The sequence below is a fragment of the Mycetomoellerius zeteki genome, unplaced genomic scaffold (genome assembly GCF_001594055.1).
Source record: "Mycetomoellerius zeteki isolate Tzet28-1 unplaced genomic scaffold, Tzet1.0 scaffold865, whole genome shotgun sequence".
NCBI classification, from domain to species: Eukaryota; Metazoa; Arthropoda; class Insecta; order Hymenoptera; family Formicidae; genus Mycetomoellerius; species Mycetomoellerius zeteki.
The window spans coordinates 37,339-44,239 of record NW_017257898.1 but is presented as its reverse complement, the minus strand read 5'-3'; positions in this window follow the sequence as shown (position 1 = coordinate 44,239).

Below are 6,901 nucleotides of genomic sequence, written 5' to 3'. Positions count from 1 at the left end.
TGATATACATATGATATAAAAAAACATCTTGCAAGTATTCGGGGTTAGAAAAGCTCCTCCACGTGCATGCCAGATATCTTTCGCCAGGATGTGTTCTCCTTGCATCTTGCGCCGCGTGCCGAGACAGCATTTAGGAACCACAGAGGCCTCTTTGCCTCCATTGTCCTAGCGCCTCCAATTACATTTTATTGTATGGTGCGACAGCAGCGCGCGACGCGTGCTAGTTCTGCTCAACGTTGTCGAAAGGAATATCTTTCGACACCCTCTTCTCACGGAGATCACTGAGACGCAAAATCATCCGGGGAGGTCGGCGCCAAGTCGCCGAAGCTATAATATTTTGTCCCGAATGATCCAGGGTCGTTTTGTATTTACAAGTTCCGACGGAACGGTCCCGTGTTGTTGAAATTGGAGAACGCGCGACGGAAGCGAGTTGCGACATTCATAGTCTCATTCATCTCTTCCGTTTTCATTCCCTCGCACAATTTTTCTCACTGAACTGCTTCTTTTTTAAGCATTCTGATTATCTTTGACTCAAGTCGAAGCAACGAGGATTTTATTAACAAAATTACTAAATATTTTTGTAATCAAGTTTTCGATTACAAATCGTACTGTCAATCGAGTATTTATATTAATAATTTAATTGTCACTTAAGTCATCACAATTCGTTTCTATAAGCACGGTTTTATTATAACTACGAGATAAATTCAGAAATAAATTGAAATTTTACATAAATCGTGCTTATACGTTACAGAAAAATTAAATAAATTTTTGTAATTCCTGTTAACGACTACATTTTATACGACAACTATTAATTGAGTTTAGTAACACATCCGTAGTTATAATTCTCGAAATATGTACCGTTACGTTTTATACACGAAATGGTTTTAATTTATCCTACTGATGTAACAAAAATAATTATATAATTCTTTTTGATTACATTAAGTTCGTAGCATTCGATTAGCAAGAGATTAGCATTATTCTTTACGTTTATACAGCCTCTTAAAATCGCCTTTTATAAGTTTACACCTCTTCGCTATCGAATGTAAAATAACATCTACTGATGTTATTAACACCGATGTAAACCACCGTTTACCATATTTTACGTTAGTTTAAGTTGCAACTGTTGTTACTAAACCTGTTGTGCAAACCTAGTCATTTTGATACAACTTCCATCTATTTATGAGAAACAGAAATCATAAAGTAGATCGAAACCAATCCCATTTTAGCTTAATTACGATAAATCAAGAGCACGCGCCTACAACACTAAGTACACTATTCATTGCGGGAATACAAAGCTTTCTCATTCATTTGCGCGTCTTATTGTGCATGCTAATAATGCGTGGAAAAAAAAGAGCGAATGAAGGAAAGAGGGAGTGGGAAAGAATAAGCAAATATCCCCTTCCCTACATCAACAGACGTAGTTACATTTTCATTGCGGAGAAACGACGGTCACGCAGATGTCGACCACTTGCTACCCCGAGAATGACGATTCGGATGAAATCTATTCCTTCTGTTCGTCGCCACGGGGTGCTACGGGGCAATGTATTTTGCTACCGTACCTTATGCCCCGTGGTACAAGCCCCCCATTTACGCAACACGCCGCCGATTCTTCCGCAATTACGAAATGCAATTTAGATGTGGACGCGTCTCTCCGCCGGCAAATATGCAATATAGTCGATTTAACTCTTTAACGAGGGTGTAAATACATAACAATAATAAAAATATTCTTGACTGTTTAATATTAGCTAAATTTAATTAGATTAATTGAATTATATATATTAATTAAGCATGCAGAAAGTTTTGCAAATGAATTAGTTGCATTACTCATACAATACAAGATGACATCTAATTATGCTGCTTGGGTACATAATTAAATTGACGAAAATTTTTTAGCATTGTGTGTGGTGTGTATTTGTGTGTTAACTATCAATTAAATTAAATATATTTTTAATCATAAAAAACTAAAAGAATATTAGTTTTAAATAAATAATTTTAAATAAAAACTATAATATAGTTTTGTAAGCGATAGCAAATCAGATTAATCATATTTTGTTTTCATTAAAGTACATATTTTATAACGCCATTGTATAATTTATTTTAATTTCTAAAATCGATTTTTAATTAAAAAAGGTTTATTATATTTCTTCAAAGTGTAGCAATATAATATATATTTTAAATTTATAATTTTTTGTGAACTAGAATGATTTAGAATGAAAAGACAAATTTTCAGGCAAAATTTTATTAATCGATACTATCTCAAGGAACTTGTGTAATTGAATTGAATTTAATTTAATGTGTTAAATGTTTTCTGAAAATTTACATTTCTCTTTCCCACGGCAGCAAAATGCGTCCCTGGGGTGTCTCTCGTATACGTTATGGCTGCACTTATGTCAATCCTTCTCCCACAATAATGCCATCAAATTCTCATATATATATACCGTAGTTGTTTTCTCATCTCTTTATTTAAACGTTTCATCACGATTTTGTTCGTTTGGTTTCTAAGACCACTCTTACATTAAATGGCAGTATACTCCTTTCCAATAAGTATATAAAAGATAAATTTCCCATCTTCTCATCTCGATTGAATCGCGGTATCGATTACTTTCGTGAATCCTGCACAGACTCTACATTGTTTTCTCGGCTTACTTTTAAGCTGTTAAGCCGCGCTCGAATCTGTTGGGACGGGTCATTCCTTCTCTCAAAGGGTACAATACGTGTAAAAGAAGGGAAATATGAGAGGTAAAGTAAAAGCCTAAATAAACAACGACACAAGTTATTGCCAATGAACTTTACTTCGAAATTATTCGATTAATTCATCGGATTTGAAAATACACTTATGAACAGATTTCACATCACGACTTCAAATTTGAACTTCTATTAAAAAATAATTATTAATTATAATAATTGATAAGTAACTTTTTATTTAAACAGACAATGCACATACATTTTAAATAAACAGACAAATAATATCTTTTTAAAATTATTACACACTCTAAGAAACATATAATTATATCAAAACGCCAAAATAATTCGTAAAGATAAGAAATTTTTGAGAGTCGGAAAAAGAAAATATATGTAGGGTAACTCCGGCAAATACGCCGCGCTAGGATTTACGCCGCAGAAGTCAGAAAAAATAGAAGCAGTGGGGGTAATTTTCCCGTAACTACTCTGTTACATGCCTTTATGTTATATTAGTATTGTGTTATGATTTCAGCTTCTTACTGTTAATATTAATGAATTTATTGTGAGTTGAATCGATTTGTCACTGTAATAAGTAACGCCATCACAAGTTATAATCTACATAAAATGACTAATGTAGGACGTATAAAAGACTTAGTGGTTATTTCGTGATACGTGTAGTGGAATAATAAAGCATGTTTGTATTATTAAGCATGTTTGCATTATTTGTAAATTTTTCATGAGCCGTACATACCCCCTTTCCCCCTATGAGTAGCCATATATCCCACCCCTATGAGATATACAGCAAAAATACAAGGTTTTAAAAAGTTTATTTTTTAATATGAAAAATAAATATTTCGGATTTCTAATATTTTTTTCATAGTAGTAGACAGTACAAAGTTTTTACTGATATAATTTGTTTACTATAAACATAGTAAATAATACTTAATAAATTAAGTTTTTGATAGGTGCGGCGTATATACCGGAGTTACCCCATATTTATTCATAATAATTAACAATTTTTAGAAAAAATAAATCTACATTATTTTAAATAATTATTTTAAATAATCTCTAAATTTTTTTCTTAAGATGATCCTGGCATAAAATTGACGAAATCAATATTATAAGCCAGAAAATACTTCAATTGGCTTCACAGAATTGAAAATCCTTTTACAAGTTTAATGTTTACACATGCCTAATGTATAATTGAAAAGCACAGATAATAAGAACAGGGAATAACAGATTTCAATCTATCAGAAAAGTGTTTTATTTTGGTATACACGGTTTCTAACAGATTAAAATTTAAATTGTTATTCCCTGTTTCTATTGCTTGTGCATTTTAAAGCGATGCTGGAGTGACGACTGAATTGATCAATGTCAATGTCTATAGTACAAAGCCAATTCGGAAATTTTTATAGAACTGTAATGTCTCGATAATTTGGTTACTCCAGCTTCCCCTTAATTGTGTCTCAGACATAAATAAATTCAGAAAATTAAACTTATGGATGCGATCACATAAGAGTCATAATTAGCGGAACTCTATGTAACCACACCCTAATCCAGGGTTAGACTAACATTAGAGGCTAACCTAGGCTATGCCTAGGGAGGGCAAGTTTAGGGCATTTTTTTAAAAAGAATTTCTAAAAAATAGGCATCTTTGCGAATGATTAAAAAAATTTTCCATCGATCGATGACTACTAGATTCGAATCAGGGATTTACGATCTTCGTGTTGATTTTGTTCTATCATGAAAAAATCTGAGAGGGGCCATGCTGGCTTTTTTCGCGCTATCATTGACATATACATAGAATAGAATAAGTAGATTTACAGCAAATGAGTTTGCTATTAAAAAAAGCGCGTAAAGAGTTCTATCGTAGTAAATGAAATGTATATAATTTCACAACTTTTAAGTATATTATAAAAAGATTATATTGTAATAAAGGTAAACTAGTAAAATCTTTACAGAAAATTCCCTTTTTTTGTTATTCATCGCGAACACACGCTTGAACTTTCCAATTTGAAGGTTGAATAGTGGCGGCAACGATTTAAATGCTTAGGGGCGGCAGAAATCTTAATCCGACTCTGACTTAATCTTTAATGTGAAGTAAAATGCATCTTTAACTATAACTCTCCCAATTAATACTGCAACTCATACCGATAAATCGGTTTGACTCATCATATCAAATAATTATGTATGATATTCTCTTTATGCAAACATTTTCTACAATATGCATAATCTATAGTGTATATTTATTAATAATAACATATCATCTCACTTTATCACAATAATCACTGTCAAAGATAAAACAAAATTGATCCCGTAAAAGATAATTTTCCTATATGTTATACACTGTGCCAACAAATTAAAAGGACACCTATTTTATCCTTCAAAAATAGGTAATTTTCAAGAGAGTGTATTTTTGTAAAAAGTAATTATAATGAGAGGATCCAAAAAATATTTTAGAGCTTAATGTCCCTAAAACTCAAAGTCTTTTTAAATCGGTATACAGTACTGTAAATAATTGAATGATTCTTTTTTACGCAATTATACAGAGATACAAATAAAGATCCGTCAAGTCTCAAAACTTCCACGAACTTTACAAAGTTTCAAGGTGTTAGTTAAAAATCTCACATGAAAACTTTACAGCTTTTGAAAGAGTGAATCTTTACCTTTAATTTGTGAGCAATAAAAGTAAAAGAAAATGCTTTTTGCTTCATTGTTGAATAACTTGGTGAAAACAATTATACAAGGTTCAATAAGTACATAAATTAAAAATACAGGTGCATTATTTTAAAAGCTGTAAAATTTGTATACAATTTTTAATTTGTATCATGGAACTTTGCAAAGTTTGTAAAAAAGTTTGAGTTTTGATGAAGCTCTATTTATATCTGTAAAAAGTTAGTCAGATTATTATTTAATTGTCGATCTGAAAAGTATAAGAGACTTTAAAACGCTCTTCGGATTATTTTATTATAATCATTTTTCACAAAGTTTTTTTTTTTTTTTTTTTTTTTTTTTTTTTTTTTTTTTTTTTTTTTTTTTTTTTTTTTTTGAAAAAGGCCCATTTTTGGAGGAATTTGCAGAATAGATAATTCCTTAATTTTTAACGAATATACAGTGTATATCATTTAAAAATATTGTTGCAGTTTTAATTCTCTGTTCGTGAACGTTTTTTGTAAATATATAGGATGAACTGTTCCAATTTATCACTCTTACAAATATTATTATTTTTAATTTTAGAGAAAAATATTTTAGATATAAAATAGGAACGGTGTCAAGGAGTACGTATTTTGTTTTTCTTCTAAAGGCGGCAAAAAGATATAAAGATCACCTTCACTTTTCTAAATGGAATTATATGATTTTTTTACGTAGTATGATTCCTCTAATTACATTTATAAAAAGGTTAAAGTAAACTATATATTGATAGATATCTCTACTTTGATACTTTTATATGCAGAATAATTAAAGTAATCGTACTATGTAAAACATTTTTTTATAAAATTAAAGATAAAAAAGTTTTTGGGGATGGTACATCCCCAAACAACTTATCCTGTATCTATTGATATTTCTAGTTTATTGTAGACTAATATGTAACTAATATACACTACCACTCGTAGAAGTTCGGACACTTGCATAATCGAGTGAGCATGTATTTTATGGTGATACACATACTAACATGAATTGTAAAAGCTTGATAAATTATTTTTAATTTTATGTGTAAAAATATATTGTCTTTATTCGCAAAACATTGATAATACAATCGAAAAATTTCAAAAATTTGCAATACATAAAAATAAAAATAATTTATAAAGTTTTTGCAATTGGTGTTAGTATGTGTAAAAGTACCCTAAAATATAGAAAAGAGTAACACAATTGTTTTATATTCTAATTTTTACACAAATATTTAATAAAATTTATACGGGTGTCAGAACTTTCACGAGCGATAAAGTATATATTTATAAACAAAATTCGCTCCTTTGTCCACTTGGGGGGATCCCGTTTGCCTACAAATCGATTGCCTACAGTACCGTTTGCCTACATCCCATTTGCCTACAAATCGATTGCCTACATGTTCTGTTGCCTACAGATCGATTGCCTACATGTATTATTGCCTACAGTTCGATTGCCTACATGTACTATTGCCTACATGTACTTTTGCCTACATGCATTATTGCCTACAGCTCGATTGCCTACAAGCACTTTTGCGCACAAATAAAAATTT